The sequence below is a fragment of the Callithrix jacchus genome, chromosome 4 (genome assembly GCF_049354715.1).
Source record: "Callithrix jacchus isolate 240 chromosome 4, calJac240_pri, whole genome shotgun sequence".
In the NCBI taxonomy this organism is placed as follows: domain Eukaryota; kingdom Metazoa; phylum Chordata; class Mammalia; order Primates; family Cebidae; genus Callithrix; species Callithrix jacchus.
The window spans coordinates 60729606-60748152 of record NC_133505.1 but is presented as its reverse complement, the minus strand read 5'-3'; the positions used below and the strand labels follow the sequence as shown (position 1 = coordinate 60748152).

The following is an 18547-nucleotide window of genomic DNA, read 5'->3' as shown; positions in this document are numbered from 1 at the left end:
AGAGTAGCTAGGACCACAGGTGCACACCAACACGCCCGGATAATTTTTTGTTGTTGCTTTTGTTGTAGAGAGGGGATGTCTCTATGTACAGCAAGCTGGGCCCAAACACATGGGCTCAAGCATTCCTCCCCACTCCTCAGCCTCCCCAAGTGTTGGGATTACAGGCGTGAGCCACCAAGCCAGCTACGATCTGTGGTTATTTTAATGGAACATGACTTTGTAGTAGTGGGGGAAGCAGGGAGCTGCAGACAGCTTCTTTGAACCTCCTTTTCTTCATCTGTCCAATAATGGAGTTGAACCAAGATCCCTGACTGTCTATAAGGGATCTTGGTTCAAGATTTTTTATTTTTAAACAGTTTCACTTGTTGGCCAGCTGGAATGCAGTGGCGCAATCTTGATTCACTGCAACTTCGGTCTCCTGGGTTCAAGCAATTCTCCTGCCTCAGCCTCCCAAGTAGCTGGTCTTACAGGCACGCACCACCAAACCCAGCTTTTTATATTTTTAGTAGAGATGGGGTTTCACCATGTTGGCCAGGCTGGTCTCGAACTCCTAACCTCAAATGATCCACCAGCCTCAGCCTCCAAAAGTGCTGGAATTACAGGCATTAAGCCACCGTTCCTGGCTTGTCCCAATATTCTATGGTTATTACACTCAGTGTGGGGCAAAGCAACATCTTGCAAAATGGAAATGTTAGGTACCCTAATTTAATGATATCTATGCCTTAATGATTATCAAGATTTAATTATATCTATAAGTAAGGTAACCTTTAAACGATATAGGGTTTTCTGAATGTTAAGATGTAATAAGCAGGCTTTAATGGCATGAAATATCATAGATACTGAAATATAAGAATTACAAATATTGATATAACTAATGATAGACTGTATTTCTTTAGCATCCACCTAATCTTAAACTATCCACTAGTTTCACTGGTACTTTGAAAATACGAGGTGGGCAACTGAGTAAAACTCCCATTTCAGATAGGCAAATTGACTCACCAGTTAGGTTGGTAAAGAACAATGCATATTCTAGGATATCCTAACAGTTAAAATTAACATGTGGTCTAAATTTAACATAAAATCTAACTGCAAAGACTGTTGTTCTTTTTTTTTTTTAAATTATGCTCTGAAAAGCAAGTAGTTTTGGATTTGCCTCTCTTGGGTAATTAAAACTGTACTCAGCGAATTTCAGGCTTCAGAAATGCTTAACTTACACTTGTATTTCTCAGTGATAGATGAACACAGCAATTATTTTATAAAACATTTCATAAACTGCTGCAAAATTTCATGTGAAGTTGCTAGGTAAAGAAACAGATTTTGCAATTTGGGAGGCCGAGGCCGGTGGATCACGAGGTCAACAGATCGAGACCATCCTGGTCAACATGGTGAAACCCCGTCTCTACTAAAAATACAAAAAATTAGCTGGGCACGGTGGCGCGTGCCTGTATACCAGCTACTCAGGAGGCTGAGGCAGGAGAATTGCCTGAACCCAGGAGGCGGAGGTTGCGGTGAGCCGAGATCGCGCCATTGCACTCCAGCCTGGGTAACAAAGAGCGAAACTCTGTCTCAAAAAAAAAAAAAAGAAACAGATTTTGACCATTTCTGGTTACCCTATATAGTTGTTTCCCAAGCTTTTTTCTTCAGAAAAATTCAATCTGATTTATCTAAATGGAACCCTTCCTTCAAAGACCCTCAGCTGAGCACATACAGAAAGTACTGTTCAGGGTACTTACTAATTTTAGTGAAGAAAATGAAATTCCTACTCATATGGCTCAATCAATATTGAAAGAGAAAAAATACCTAATCAGGTGAAAACTGTAGGGCATGAAAATTAATAAAATGTAAAGAGGTTTAGGGAGACCTGGAGTCAAGCTCCAGTTTTGCCACTTACTAGGGTGATCTTGGGCAAGTTATAGAATTCTCTCAGCCTCAGTTTTCTTCATCATTCTATATATTTTATGGGTTGTGGGATAGTTAAATGAGAGACTCTAAAAAATGAAGTGCTTAGCACTCTGCCCAGCCCAAGATAGGTGCTTAGTAAATGTGAAATATTGCTATTGTTTTTATTGCTATGAGCTGGGCTCTGTGCTAGGTACTAAGTATTAAGGATACAAAGACTGGTAAGATGCATTTCCTGCCTTCAAAGAGGTCAGAGTTTACAGGGGAGACAGACATGTAGGGGAATCAACACAAAAATGTGCAATAAGTGCTCCATTAGAGACAAGCACTGGTTCATGGGGGTCTCAGCAAACAACCACAACAGGGAGAGGATAGGAGGAGCCCTCTCAAAGTGACCCTGAACTGAATTGTGAAGGAAGAATCAGAATTCCTGAGAGAAGATAAAGATGAAAGAGACTTCTAGGCAGAGAGCAAGGTCAAAGAACTTCTGCCAAGACAGGGGCTTGGAAAGCCTGGAGCATCTGAGAAGGTCACTGTAGTTGGCAGTTCTGACATTGGTGCCAGAGAGACCTGAGCTCACATCCTGAGCCCCACCATCAACAAGCTGCATGAATCCAGCCTGAGCTTTGTCATCTGTGGAATAGAGTTAATGACAGAAAAACTGTCTTACAGGGCTGAACAAGAACTATGTAATGCCTGTAAAGTGTTTAACAAAGTGCTTGGTTCCAACTCTGCATTGACTACTTGCCATTATTATGATCATCACTGGTATGAGATGCAGGAATCGTTCATGAGTGGAGGGCCTAATGTCCCCTCCATACCTTGAACCTATTTCTATGACAGTCCCTATAACCCTGTATTGAGGCATTCATTTAGCCAGCACCCATCAGACAGTAGTCTTCTACCAGGAATGGGCTATGCACTCGTGTTCAATATAGGAATTAAAGACACCAGAGAAATGTATCACGGATTACAGAGTCAGCCAGAAAGAGAAACACAGAAAGAGGGAGTGTGGGAGAGAGAAAGAAAATGCTAATTAGAATACCTGAATTCATTTAAAAACAAAAAGAAAAGAAAAAGCTAAGTGGTGCTTCTGCTATCAGCCAGCAGAGGGGTCCAAGTGCCTGAAAGTTAAGTTCTAGATGGAGGTCTCTCCAACAGCCCTTGGTGGAGGAACTATAGGAATGAGCCTGGGACATGGGATAACTTCTCAAGTTGTTCTGTTGCTGTTAACAACATGCAATCTGAGGTACTGGGCTTGTTGGCGTTCCGGGGAATTAAAGTCCTCTGTTTTTTAGATATAGTCTTCCACTACCTCTTGTGAAGTAGAGAGGAAGCCAGATGAAATTACTAGTCTGCTTTTATGTCTGGGAGAAATCAAAGCGACTCAATGGGGATATAAATCTATAGAAGAAGGAATCCCCAAAGATGCTCCCACTAGCCTCGTCTGCAAGCTATCTGAAATCAAGGCTATTTCTCTCATCTTTGGGAACCCAAACCAATCAGACGATTCCTGCATCCAGAGTTCAACAATATATAACCACACAATTCCTACTTAACTTCGTATCCTTAAAATAGTGTATCCATCACATAGCAGGTTCTTATAAACTGACAATGCAACTGAATTTCTAAAGACTAAAATGTTGGATTTTAGTAGTTTAGTGATTGGAAGAGAGTGCAGTTCAGACCTGGGAACTAACTGGCATCTGTCTGTTCTGAGGAAGAAAGGACAGAACCTTATTTTTGGTCTGCAGAAGACCATGAGTGCAGAGCTCTGACAGTTCCTTCCAGTCCTCATAGCACCAACCTCTCTCATGACTTTATGTCGACAGGTTCTTTTCAGGAAATTATTTTTACTTCACTCATAGAAAATAAGAAGAGATTTATAGAACTAAGAAGCAGAGAGGTACAAATCCAAAAGGATATTAACTTTAACTTCAAAAGAAAAGGTGCACAAGGGGAAAGAAATTGGCAGAATCATCCTTTCTCTTACAAATGAGATCTTTTAAATGCAGCCACAGAGATCTCAGGGTCTCCTTAATAACTCCACCCCCTGGAGTGTGTAACCCAATACCCACAAAAGAACCTGAGTCCAGGGATACAACCACCACAGCCTCTAACTCAGAATATGATATCTTATCTCTCCCAGGAATTAGAGTGTTGCAAAGATCTGAGTCCTCTATCTGTGCGTAAAAAGGACTTAAATTTCCCGGCCAGGTGCAGTAACTTGTAATCCCAGCACTTTGGGAGGCTGAGGCGGGTAGAGTGCTTGAGGTCAGGAGTTTGAGACCAGCCTGATCAACATGGTGAAACCCCATCTTTACTAAAAATACAAAAATTAGTTAGGCATGGTGGCCAGCGCCTGTAATTCCAGCTACTCGGGAGGCTGAAGCAGGAGAATCACTTGAACCCAGGAGGAGGAGTTGTAGTGAACAGAGATTGTGCCACTACACTTCAGACTGTGCAACAAAGCAAGACTTCATCTCCAAAACAAACAGAAAAGGACTTAAATTTCCCTTTGGTAGTGCAAGGTCATGAAAAATTCTAAACTTGTGGTCAGAAAGAGAGTTTGGGTTGTTTTTTTCTTTTTCTTCTGTCATCTCCTTAGCAACCACCTCTTCCTCTGCCATGAAATTCTCCCTCTGAGAGCAGCTAACGTAGCAAAAATGGTAATGAGTTATGATTCTTTTATCATCAACTTCAGAAGCCACTGTCAAGTGGGGTTTGCCCCCTCCCTCTTAGATCTCACTTTCACCAAGCAGGAATGGGCAATGCTTCCATGATTCAAAGGACCAGCTATTAAGTCTGAGCCAATTTTGGCAGAAACCATATTGTCATCATGATGTTGAATCCTCCCAGCCTTCCCAGCTGGATGCACTGCGAAAGAGCCCCTCCCTTACTTCTGGCCTCTTTTCCCATGCCCCACTACCCAACCTGATGTGACTATGAACTGACCAAGATTCTACCTTAGAACAGTCTCCTTTGCACAGGGTTCACTCCAACTCCTGGACGGCTGAAATTTAAATCTTCCTCAAGAATTTTTTCCTAGGTAACAAGTGTTATCGCCAGAAAAAATAAAAATAATTAAAAAATAAAAAAGAATTTTTATGAACTAGACAATCTCAAGTCTTTTCATTTTAATCAACCAGAAATCTTTTTCAGAGCAACGATTATCTGCTCAACACTATTCCAGGCTACAAAGGCCACAGAAGAATAAAATAAGATCCTTTTACCTCAAGAAGTTAGAAGAGTCAAACTTCATGAATCAACATCCAACACCACCAGATGACACATAATCAAGTGTAAAGTAGAGCGAAATACAAATAGATCTATAGAGCAGAACACACTTGGAGCATGCTGGGGCAGCCACTGGGGGAAATGGGCTTGTGTTAGCCCTAGAAGGCTGGATAGAGCTCAGACAAGTGAGAACAGGGGCATTCTAGCAAAGAGGCAAAATAAGAGCCTAGGAATAGTATGACTTCCTGGTGGGTCTATGAGCAGAGGGCCACTTGGGGAGTAATGAGGAAGTGAGCTACGTACAGTGAAATTAGTGAAAGTTTAGGTTTGATGTTACAGAGGAAATGGGAGTCGTTTCTCTCCCCTGAAGCTATTACCCTGAGCTCTGCAAGGATTCCCAATGCTAACCAATCCCTCCTCTCTTGGCTTAAGTGACAATGACACTACCCTCTCTGGCCCCACCTTGGCTTTCTTCTCCCACCACCCCTGTCAAATGTGGTATCTGCCCCCTTTTCATCATCCACAGTGCCTCTCAGACAGGTACTTCTCCCAGGCCCTTAGCTTCAGCTAGCACCTGTATCTGCTGATTTCCAAATTTGCCTCCAGCCAGGTCTTCCCTGAGGTTTGAATTCAATTATTTAACTGCTCTAGATGTGTCCAAAACAATGTCCCCCATGGGCACTTCAAACTCTTTAGTATCTCTTTCAACCCAGTCTTGACTCCTCCCCTACATCTAATCAGCATCGAGGTTTGCTGATTTTATCTCAACATTTCTGGAATCTATTTGCCCTTTCCATTTCTACTGTTCTCCCTTAATTTAGGCCTCCACAACTTATGTTAATGATGACAATAGCAGTCTCATAACTGACCTTTCTTCATCAACAAGACTCCCTGGCCTCACATCCCCAACCCTCACTTCATTCTCCAAATCACTTCAGGGCAACAGCTTAAAAATGGAAATCTGATCATCATTCCCTCCTCAAAATTTTTCAGCAGCTCACCATTGTTTGTTAACAATACAAAGTCCAAGCCCTAATTATGCAAACAGATCCTTTCTCTGTTGACCTTCCTATTCCGGCCTCCTCTCCCAGAGCCCACACCTCTAAGGCCACTTTGTTGGCCCAGATCTTAATACCGGGAGTTATTCATACTCTATCTCCCATACAGGCAAACTCAGTACCCTCTAGCCCAGCAACTCTGGCTCATTTTCAACATTCTACCAGGAAGGTTTTCTTAACTCCCAGACTGGCTTAGGGCTCTCTCCAGCTCTCATTATATTCTGGCCTTGCCTCTCCCAGTTTGCTTCATTCATGGAGCTGGGTTCATTGGTTTAATCCACTTACTTTCCCATTAGCCACAGCTCCTTTAAAGGCAGGGGCTGTTAGATACAGAAGTCCTCATGTTGAAAGTAATATCTGGCATATAAAAGACACCTTATAATTATTTACTAAATGAAGAGTTCTTTAGGTCCAGGCTCATGGCACCAATTTCCTTCTCTTCTGTAAAGATGAAGAAAAAAAGAAATAATGGATTGGGAGTCAGGAAGTCTGACTTAGTATTTGCTCTACTCCGTTATGTGTGTGGCTATGCCTAAGATAATCAATTACTCGGTGTCATTGTCCTCATTAAAAAAGGGTGGGTGAGAGAAGGTGATTTCCTATCCACTTTCTAGGAAGAAAACAGAATAAATAACAAAAAAAAAAATGGTCAGTAATGGAATAGTACTTTGAAGAGGCAAAACTAGGACATTAAGGTCCTAGTAATATTTCAAATAAAGAGCCCACTGGAAAATATAATAGATGTAAAAATACATCTATTGTGACATGGTAAAAGCCCCATAAAAATGCATACCTCAAGCATACCTCGGCTTTCTAGTGAAACTGCTCTCTGTAACCAAAATGTGACAGGCAAGCAGTCCAAACCCACGCCATCTTGGCCCCTGCGACTTGTAATAAGTAATTAAGGATGGTAATTTTCACCCTACCCAGACAATGTGTAAACAAATGCTTATCTTGACTTTTGTGAACTGCTTAAGTAACAATCAGAGTGACAAAAGTCCCTTGGAATGTCCAGAGCCCCCCACCCTCATCTCCGCCCAGGAATCCACTGGAATGTCCAGAGTCCCTCACCCTCATCTCTGCCCAGAAGGTGATTTACAGAATCCACTAGCCCTCAGATCGTCTGAAGCCCCTCATCCCCACCCCTGCCCCTCACCCTCACCCCCAAGGTGGTTTTAGGGATATAAAAGGTCTTGACGCCCTCCTTTCGGGGCTACGCGTTGGAGAGACGTGAGTCCTCCATGGCCGCCAGCAATAAAGACCCTGAAATTTGGCATACTTTTGTCTTGGTGTTGACTTTCTATGCTTGGGCCAGTATAACATATACACATATATTTTCTACCTTATAATTTATTTTAATGCAATTTTTTAAAATCAAAAAGGAATATGAATTATTTTGTAACACTTCTGGGAATCATCATAATACTGCCTCCATGGGTCAAGTCTGGGCTAAAAGACATGTTTGAAGATGTGGAGTTTGAAGTGCCCATGGGGGACATTAATTTGGACACATCTACAGCAGTTAGATATTTGAACTCCCCTAACTCCTTTAAGGATTTTTAATTAGATTCAGGTTATAATGGAATTGGAATTAAAAGTTCTATTTACTGAGTAACTGTACCGTGAATTCACTTAATGTTTATAAGAAAGTGTTATAAAATGTTGAACAATGCCTTCACAGAAAGCACTATGTAGGGATCTAAATGGAATGCTCTCTGTCACCCAGGCTGGAGTGCAATGGCATGATCTTGGCTCTCTGCAAAGTCCGCCTCCTGGGTTCAAGCAATTCTCCTGTCTCAGCCTCCCAAGTAGCAGGGACTACAGGCACATGCCACTATGCCCGGCTAATTTTTTGAATTTTTAGTAGAGATGGGGTTTTAGCATATTCATCAGGCTGGTCTTGAATTCCTGACCTCAGGTGACCCACCTACCTTAGCCTCTCAAAGCACTGGGATTACAGGTGTGAGCTACCATGCCGGCCAGGATATAATCTTAAAGCTTTAAATTAGGAGCCCCTTTCAAATTGTTTTTAATAGAGAAAAACAGAGTAAAAATCCCAAGTTCATGGCAATAATTTGACATTTTAGCCCAAAATTGTGCATTTAGGTGTTCTTTTTCAAAGTAAATCACAAAACTAAGTTAAATACAGATATTCCTTGACTTATGATGGGTTATATCCCAGTAAACCCATTGTTAAATTGAAAACGTCTTAAGTTGAAAATGCATTTAATGCACCTCATCTACTGAACCTAATCACTCTTAGCCTAGCCTATCTTAAACATGCTCAGAACACAGACATTAGCTCATAGGTGGCAAAGTCATCTGGCAACAAAGGACACTATAGAGTATTGGTTGTTTTGAGATCACATGGCTAACTGCGAGCTGCAGCTTACTGCTGCTGCCCGGAATTGCTAGAGTATTTCACTGCCTATCACTAGCCTTGGAAAAGATCAATACCCAAATTGGAAGTATGATTTCTACTGAACATGTATCACTTTCATGCCAAACTAAGTTGGGGATCATCTGTATTCTTAAGGTTTGGTTTTGTTCTGACTAATAGAAACTACCTAAAATGCATTTCCTTTTCAGTAACTTTAAATAAAACAGTGAAATGACATGTTTTTGGTGATAGTTGTTATCCTCTGAAAACATAGCAAAAATATGTCAAGTACCCATAAGAGACCATTTAATTTTCAGAGAGGAACCAAATGGATAAGGAGAGCAGAAACAGGGCATGTCTCCTATCACCTGAGAAACAGGTATAGCCATTGTCTAACAGGTATTCCCAATGCACTCACTGCTCCTGGCCATCTCCTCCATCTGCTGGGTTCCCTCTCAGTGAGGGCTCCCAGGTGGCACTGCCCCTGTCTGAATTTGAGTTCTTATTCACAGGAACCTCTGTAGGATAGGGGAGGCCTTACTGAACCCTACCTGTATGTCTCTATAACTGTCCTCAGAGCATCACCCACTCTGCCAGTTTGTGTTCCAGTTACTCTGCCATACTCTCAGTCCTTCGTGCTTCTGTGCATGCCTGGAATTCCCATACCACTAATGTCCACTGACCAACTCCTACTCATCCTTCATGTCCCATCTCAAATGTTCCCTGTGAAGACGTCCCCTCAGGTGCTTCTTCACCTATACTGCCGCTGCACTTATAGTCCTTCATTATAGAACTTTCCTTACTGTATGCCTACATTGTTTACATTATATGTCTCTCTGACCACTAAACTACGAGATCCTTTGAGGTGTGAGGATATTTTTATCATTACCATTGTGCCGAGCACGTAGCTATTCCAATAAATCATCGAAGGAAGGAAGGAAGGAAGGAAGGAAGGAAGGAAGGAAGGAAGGAAGGAAGGAAGGAAGGAAGGAAGGAAGGAAGGGAATGAAATGAAAGTGTCCAAATCGATCAGGTATAGTGGCTCATACCTGTAATCCCAGCACTTTGGGAAGCTGACGAGGAAGGATAACTTGAGCCTAGGATTCAAGACCAGCCTTGGCAACATAGCGAGACCACCTCTACAACACATTTAAAAATTAGCCAGGCATGGTGGCACACACCTGTAGTCCCAGCCACTCAAGATGCTAAAGTGGGAGGATCGCTTGAACCCAGGAGGTTAAAGCTACAGTGAGCCATAGTTACGCCACTACACTCTAGCCTGGACAACAGAGAAAAACCCTGTCTCAAAAAAAAAAAAGAGAGAGAGAGAGAGAAAAAAATGTCAAGAATAATAGTATAAAACACGTTTATCACATCCCAGGCAGTGTTTTGGATGCTTTGAAAATATTACCTTATTTAAACTTCCCAAAAACTACCTGACACCAGTACTATTATCATTTCCATTTCACAGATAAGGAAACAGAGTCAGAAAGATGATGTAACTTATCCAAGGCTATACAGTATGTGTTAGATCCAGGAGGTTACTAAGCAGTTGGCTCTAAAGTGTGGGTTCTTAACCACTATGCCTCAAAAAATGCACTTTATGACTAAACCCCAATATTTTTTCTGATATACAACTTCAAATATGCTGCTGCAATACTGCTTTGTTCCATTAACAAAGATAACTTGCAGTTGGCCTTACAAAAACAGTAGTACTGCAAAGTTTCTCAGTTCTTTGACACTGAGTTTACTTGTAAATCACATTCCAATACTCCCTGAGTGAATAAAATGTGACTTCCACAAAATCTGAGTGGAATCTATCAAATAATGCAAATAGGTCAATTAGCCCAGATAAATATGATCATAAATATGAAGGGCCTCTTTCATATTAAAGACACATGGTTTGTTGTGGCTGGCTTTACAGAACTGGTGCAGTGAGACATGCCAGTCATAAACCTGAGGTCATTTATCAGCCTACTGGTGGAAAGCACAATGACAGTGAGATCACTAAATCTGTGATGCATATAGCAAGCTACCTAAAAAGCCTCTCCCAAATTAACAAAGTGGGGAATTAAGTAAAAACTCCATATTTGGGAAACTGGCACTGTTTGGTACTGAAGACATTTTATCTGGATGCCAAATAGAAGCACTCCAAAGCAACAGTATTTCCTGACCTATTACAAGGATGCTATGTGAATTTACCACAAACTTGGAATAGCTGATTCCCTGGAAAGAACACTGGCCAAGAAATTAGAAGTCTAATTTTTAGTTCTAGCTCTACCACTATGTGACTTTTAAGCAAATTACTCAACCTCTCTATGCCTTGGTGCCCTTGCCCATAAAATGGGGTTATAATCTATATAAGCTCTAATACTGTAACATTCTGTAATTCATCTGGGCTGTGTTTTGCTTTGTACTGAATGTCAAGCAGCAGGCTGAAATCACCAACAAACAGATCCTGTGACATCACCTCATGTCACTGTGTGTGGAACTCACACAGATGGCAGGAAATTGACCTGCTGGTTGCTGGACAGAGAACAAAAGAGCAGCAACTCCTATCAAAGGCAGAAGAAATGCTTCCAGAATCCACAGAAGCCCAACTTCACATATCACTGCATAACCATAAAGGGCTGCAGAGGAATAGCTGTCAAAATGACAACTTGGTGTCCATTTATAAGGATTGGAACTGTGCTTTCAGCAGCCTTTGAACCAGAGGTGGAGTTGGAAACAGTCTCAGATGCCTCAGGATCTCCAAAGTCATTCATTAAGCGAGTGATCTCTGGGCTCATACTGATCTTTATAGCCACATCTTCCAAGGAGCACGTCACTATTTATAAAGTCATATTTGAAAGAGTGGTGCTACCAGTACAATCCTATTATTTGCAGAGATCATCTGAACATCAATTCAGCTTCACCAATAGTCATTGCATATTTCCCCCCTATATTTAACAAAACCTAAAAGAAACTCGACATCCAAAAATGGAATATTAGATTGAACAAATTAGGATAAATCTATACAAGAGAATACTATGCACTTATTAAAATAACTAGCATATTTACATTTAGGTATATGAAGATACACGATATGTTTGCTCCATTGGTTTTTCACTGTAGCCTCCACTGCACTTAGAAAAGTGACGGACTAGCCAGGTGTGGTGTGGCTCACACCTATAATCCCAACACTTTGGGAGGCCGAGGCGGGTGGATCACAAGGTCAACAGATCGAGACCATCCTGGTCAACATGGTGAAACCCCATCTCTACTAAAAATACAAAAATTAGCTGGGCATGGTGGTGCGCGCCTGTAATCCCAGCTACTCAGGAGGCTGAGGCAGGAGAATTGCTTGAACCCAGGAGGTGGAGGTTGTGGTGAGCCAAGATCACGCCATTGCACTCCAGCCTGGGTAACAAGAGTGAAACTCCGTCTTAAAAAAAAAAAAAAAGAAAGAAAGAAAAGTGCCGGACTAGCACATTGTACATTCTCAAAAAATATTTCTTGAATAACTAAGTCAAAGACGTGTAAAGGAAAAAACAAATTTAAAATTTAAAGTATGTGTCCCGCCCAGCCCTATTTTTGTAAACATACAAACATGGTACAGATGAAGTATGGAAGTACATATATTCAAAACAATACAGCTATTACCATGAGGGGATTACGGGAGTTTTACTTTTCTTCTGGAAATACTTTCATTATAGTACTTAACAATGAACATTTACTACTTTTGTAATTGGAAAGCAAAAGTTAGTACTACCCTGCAAATAGGAACATCTGACATAAATATGCAAAAATTAGTCAAAGTAAGTTAGTAAACTATTAAGACCCTCCCCCCGCAAGAAACACCTTAGCATTATAAAGGAATACATGCATACTTGGATTATTCTGTGAGCTCCACTAGTTAGCATGTTAATAAAATTACTAGTCTGCAAACCAGCTGGGACCTGGGCCAGCCTGGATGAACATGAAGAGAGCTGCTCATTTCCACTGGCAGGAAATCAGTCTTGGAAATGTCCTTTCCATAGCAGAAAAATCTGATAACAAACCGAGCCTGGGTTTGGAGCACCATATAAAGAAAGCTGTGTTCCCTTGCAATTAAACATTAACTCTTCTGTAGTGACAATAGTACACTCCTGGTGGTTCTAAGACCCAGCATTTTTACTTGCTATAAAGAGTCAAGCAAGTCATTTTGTTCTCCATTTCTCCTTAGATATCCCCAAGGCCTTAGTTCAATTCCGAATCACTACAAAGCCTTTTCCAGGCCACCTTGATTCCTCTCCTGCCCCCAACACTTACCTACCTATTCCACACATTTTGATAAGTAGACCATCTGACTTGCCCATTACTTCACTACTGTGTGTAGAGAGCCTTCTCTTGTCTGTGTGTTGAATTGCAAGCCTCTGGAGACAGGAACATGGGCTTACCTATGCTTTATTTCTATCAGCAAACAATCAGAGGAAAGATGCCCCAGAATGTGTCAATAGGTCATTGTTCAAAAACAAAGTGAAATGACTATCCTTTCCCTGCTTCCAAAGGCAAAAACCAGTGAGATCTAAGATAATGAAAATGTGGGGTTTTCAAAAGAAAACACCATTTGAGTGGGATGTTGTTTATGTGTGTGGTTCATCTACTTGCTAGGTATCCACACCAATATTTACATTGCTGGCTGAATTCTAACCATCAGCTTGTTTTTGGTCTATCATCTTCTACCACTGTCACTTTTGTGATGAAGAATGCCTAAGCAAAGATTGAGGAAAAGGAGGTGCCAGGCAGAGAAACATGATATAAAATAACATTGAAGCACTGTTAAGAACTCGTTTTTTATTCTTGTTGCATAGAAAAAGACAGAACAGACTGTCCTGACTGCCTGAACAAGCCACACACTTAATATCGCCAGTGTTATTGTAGCCCGCTGTGCCTGGCAAAACCCACTTCTCTCTCAAATTCAGGCTCAGATATAACCCCTACCCCTGAAGTTTAGCAACAGCCTGAAGTAGAATTCATCATGTCTTATTAAACCCTCTGTCTTTGTCCATTCAGGGTGATGTAAGGAAATATCATAGACTACGTGGCTTATACACAAAAGAAATCTATTTTTCACAGTTTCTAGAAGCTGCAAAAGTCCAAGATCAAGGCACCAGCAGATTCGGTGTCCAGTGAGGCCTGCTTCTGGTTCAAACATGACTGTCTTCTTGCTATGTCCTCACATGGTGTAAGAGGCAAGCGAGTTCTGAGTTTCTTTTATAAGGGCAGTAATCCCTCCATCTAGATCAGCAGTCGCCAACCTTTTTGGTACCAGGGACCAGTTTCATGGAAGACCATTTTTCCATGTAGTGTCTGGGAGGGTTGGGGGGTATGGTCTCAGGATGATTCAAGCCCATTACATTTACTGTTCATTTTATTTCTTTTTTTTTCTTCTGAGACATGGTCTTCGTCTGTTGCCCAGGCTGGACTGCAGTGATGCACCTCGGCTCACCGCAACCTCTGCCTCCCAGGCTCAAGCCATTCTCATGCCTCAGCCTCCCAAGTAGCTGGGATTACAGGTGTGCACCCCCATGCCTGTGTGCTAATTTTTGTATTTTTAGTAGAGATGGGGTTTCCCCATGTTGGCCAGGCTGGTCTCAAACTCCTGACCTCAAGTGATCTGCCCACCTTGGACTCCCAAAGTGCTGGGATTACAGGCATGAGCCACTGGATCCAGCCTATTTCTATTATTTTTACATTATAACATATAATGAAATAATTATACAAGTCACCATAATGTAGAATCAGTGGGAGCCCTCAGCTTGTTTTACTGCAACTAGACAGTCCCATCTGGGGTGATGGCAGACAGTAACAGATCATCAGGCTTTAGATTCTCATAAGGAGAGCACAACCTAGATCCCGTGCATGTGCAGTTCACAATCACAATAGGGTTGGTACCCCTATGAAAATCTAATGCTGCTGCTGATCTGACAGGAGGGGGAGCTCAGGCAAAGGAAATGAGCTCCTCAAAGTGGAACGGCGGTAAATACTGATGAAGCTTTGCTTGCTCACCTGTCAATCGGTGTCCAGTGAGGCCTGCTGTACAGCTCAGTTCCTAACAGGCCACAGATGGGTGCTGGGGGTTGGGGGATCCTTGATCCAGGTGATTACCTCCTAAAGGCCCCACCTCCTAATATCCTTACATTGGGGGTTAGTATTTCAACATATTAATTTGGGGAGATACTTCAGTCTATAGCATCCTCTTAGCATTATGCTATAACTGGCTATACAAGTGTCTTCCTTTACATTAAATTGTGAAATTAATTGGGTTGCATAAGGAAGTTAGTCAAAACATTTTTTCAAAGATTTTAGCTTGTGTTATCAGATTGTGAGAATAACTGAGGTAGTGAATTTAAGTGACCTATTCAAAGCCCTAAACCAAATCAGCAATAATGTATGGGCAGACCCCAATAATTCTGACCCCTGTGTCCCAAAAGTCCAGCCAACTGACTGTGTCTTTGTAGAAGAACGTCCATCAGCTGTGAATGAAAAGGAAGTATTAGATGAGAAAACAGTGCTTGTCCATCTCTGAGCTGCCAATGGACTAGGAACCCCGGCTCACTGTAGTGACTCAGGAGCACTATCCAGAGCCTCCTCTCCCAAGACATCCCATCAGGACTCTTTCCTAAGCGCACCCCTGAAGACCCACACATCCCAGTGTGGCCTTTTCTGTAATTAGAAGTAGTAATCTATCTATCAGCAGTAGCAGATCTGGTTAAAAATCATTAGTTATTCCACAGAGGAGCTTCATTTGTAAAGTCAGTCTATTCAGTTCAGATCAGTAATTGTAAACTATCACACAGCTACAGCTTTCATCTCCATTATATTACAACTACCTACCTGACTAACCTGTAGTATCTATGAAAGTTGTGATTATCACTCAGAATTACTTCATTTTTTTAAAAAATTTCACCTTTTATTTTCACTTCAGGAGGTATATGTGCAGGTTACAAGGGTATATTGCATGACACTGAGGTTTGGGGTACAACTGAGTCCATGATCCAGGTAGTGAGCACAGTACCCAACAGGTAGTTTTTCAACCTTGCGCTGGTCCCTCCTCTCCCTTCTTGTAGTCCCATGTCTATTTTTCCCATTTCTATGTCTGTGTATACCCAACATTTAGCTCTTACTTACAAGTGAAAACATGTGGTATGTGTTTTTCTGTTTCTGCATTAATTCATTTAAGATAATGGCCTCCAGCTGCATCCACGTTGCTGCAAATCTGTTTTACAGCTGCATAGTATTCCATGGTGCATAAGTACCACATTTTCTTTTTTTTTTTTTTCTTTTAATTTATGAGCTAGGTTTCTTTTTTTTCTTTTTCTTTTTTATTGCATTTTAGGTTTTGGGGTACATGTGCAGAACATGCCAGACAGTTGCATAGGTACACACATGGCAGTGTGTTTTGCTGCATTCCTCCCCTTCACCCACATTTGGCATTTCTCTCCAGGCTATCCCTCCCCAGCTCCCCCCAACCCCACTGTCCCTCCCCTATTCCCCCCAGTAGACCCCTGTGTTTAGTACTCCTTTCGCTGTGTCCATGTGTTCTCATTTTTCATCACCCGCCTATGAGTGAGAATATACGGTATTTCATTTTCTGTTCTTGTGTCAGTTTGCTGAGAATGATGTTCTCCAGATTCATCCATGTCTCTACAAACGACACGAACTCATCATTTTTGATTGCTGCATAATATTCCATGGTGTATATTGCCATATTTTCCCAGTCCAGTCTATCATCGATGGACATTGGGGTTGGTTCCAGGTCTTTGCTATTGTAAACAGTGCTGCAATGAACATTCGTGTGCATGTGTCCTTATAGTAGAACGATTTATAGTCCTTTGGATATATGCCCAGTAATGGGATTGCTGGGTCAAATGGAATTTCTTCTCTAAGGCCTTGAGGAATCGCCACACTGTCTTCCACAATGGTTTAACTAATTTACACCCCCACCAACAGTGTAACAGTGTTCTTATTTCTCCATATCCTCTCCAGCATGTGTTGTCTCCAGATTTTTTAATGATTGCCATGCTAACTGGCGTGAGATGGTATCTCAATGTGGTTTTGATTTGCATCTCTCTAATGACCAGTTATGATGAGCATTTTTTCATATGTTTGTTGGCCTCATGTATGTCTTCTTTTGTAAAGTGTCTGTTCATATCCTTTGCCCATTTTTGAATGGGCTTGTTTTTTTCCTGTAAATCTGTTTGAGTTCTTTGTAAATTCTGGATATCAGCCCTTTGTCAGATGGGTAAACTGCAAAAATTTTTTCCCATTCTGTTGGTTGCCGATTCACTCTAGTGACTGTTTCTTTTGCCATGCAGAAGCTGTGGAGTTTGACTAGGTCCCATTTGTCTATTTTGGCTTTTGTTGCCAATCATGAAGTCTTTGCCTACTCCTATGTCCTGGATGGTTTTGCCTAGATTTTCTTCTAGGGTTTTTATGATGCCAGGTCTTATGTTTAAGTCTTTAATCCATCTGGAGTTAATTTTAGTGTAAGGTGTCAGGAAGGGGTCCAGTTTCTGCTTTTTGCACATGGCTAGCCAGTTTCCCCAACACCATTTATTAAACAGAGAATCCTTTCCCCATTGCTTGTTTTTGTCAGGCTTATCAAAGATTGTATGGTTGTAGATATGTTGTGTTGCCTCCGATGCCTCTGTTCAGTTCCATTGGTCTATATCTCTGTTTTGGTACCAGTACCATGCTGTTTTGATTACTGTAGCCTTGTAGTATAGTTTGAAATCCGGTAGTGTGATGCCCCCTGCTGTGTTCTTTTTGCTTAGAATTGACGTGGCTATGCGGGCTCTCTTTTGGTTCCATATGAAGTTCATGGTGGTTTTTCCAGTTCTGTGATGAAAGTCAATAGTAGCTTGATGGGGATAGTGTTGATTCTGTAAATTACTTTGGGCAGTATAGCCATTTTCACGATATTAATTCTTCCTAACCATTAACATGGAATGTTTCTCCATCTGTTTGTGTCCTCTCTTATTTCGTTGAGCAGTGGTTTGTAGTTTTCCTTGAAGAGGTCCCTTACATTCCTTAAGTACCACATTTTCTTTATCCAATTCACTGTTGATGGGCACCAAGGTTGATTCCTAGGTTGATCTTTGCTGTTGTGAATAGTGCTGTGATGAAAATATGAGTACCTGTGTCTTTTTGATAGAACAATTTGTCTTCTTTTGGGTACATACCCAGTAATGGGGATGCTAGGTCAAATGGTAGTTGTGTCTGGTTCTTTGAGAAATCTCCAAACTGCTTTCTACAGTGGCTGAATTAATTTACATTCCCACCAACAGTGTATAAGCTTTCCCTTTTCTCCACAGCCTCACCAACACCTGTTATTTTTCAACTTTTAAATAATAGCCATTCTGACTGCCATCTCATTGTGGTTTTGATTTGCATTTCTCTAATGATTAGTGATGTTGAGCATTTCTTCATATGTTGTTGGCCACTTCCATGTCTTCTTTTGAGAAGTGTCTGCTCATTTCCTTTGCCAAGTTTTTTCTTTTTTTTTTTTTGAGATGGAGTTTTGCTCTTGTTACCCAGGCTGGAGTGCAATGGCACAATCTCTGCTCACCGCAACCTCCGCCTCCTGGGTTCAAGCAATTCTTCTGCCTCAGCCTCCTGAGTAGCTGGGACTACAGGTGCATGCCACCATGCCCAGCTAATTTTTGTATTTTTAGTAGAGACGGGGTTTCACCTTGTTAACCAGGATGGTCTCGATCTCCTGACCTCATGATCCACCCGCCTCGGCCTCCCAAAGTGCTGAAATTATAGGCATGAGCCACCGCGCCCGGCCTCCTTTGCCCACTTTTTAATTGAGTTTTTTTTTTTTTTTGCTTGTCAATTTAAAGTTCCTTATAGATGCTGGATATTAAACCTTTGCATAATGTATTAATATTTTCTTCCATTCTGTAGGTTGTCTGTTTCCTCTGTTGAAAGTTTCTTTTTTGTTTTC

At 41.5% G+C, this 18547-nt stretch overlaps 1 protein-coding gene and 1 long non-coding RNA gene across 5 annotated transcripts in view; one reads left to right on the top strand and one right to left on the bottom strand.

The window, feature by feature from the left end:
• The window catches only part of PAQR8 (progestin and adipoQ receptor family member 8), a 46179-nt gene that overhangs the window by 4737 nt on the left and 22895 nt on the right, over nt 1–18547 (bottom strand). The gene's annotated exons all lie outside the window — the stretch shown is intronic.
• LOC144582154 (uncharacterized) overlaps nt 1–18547 on the top strand; it is a 60132-nt gene that overhangs the window by 25676 nt on the left and 15909 nt on the right. The gene's annotated exons all lie outside the window — the stretch shown is intronic.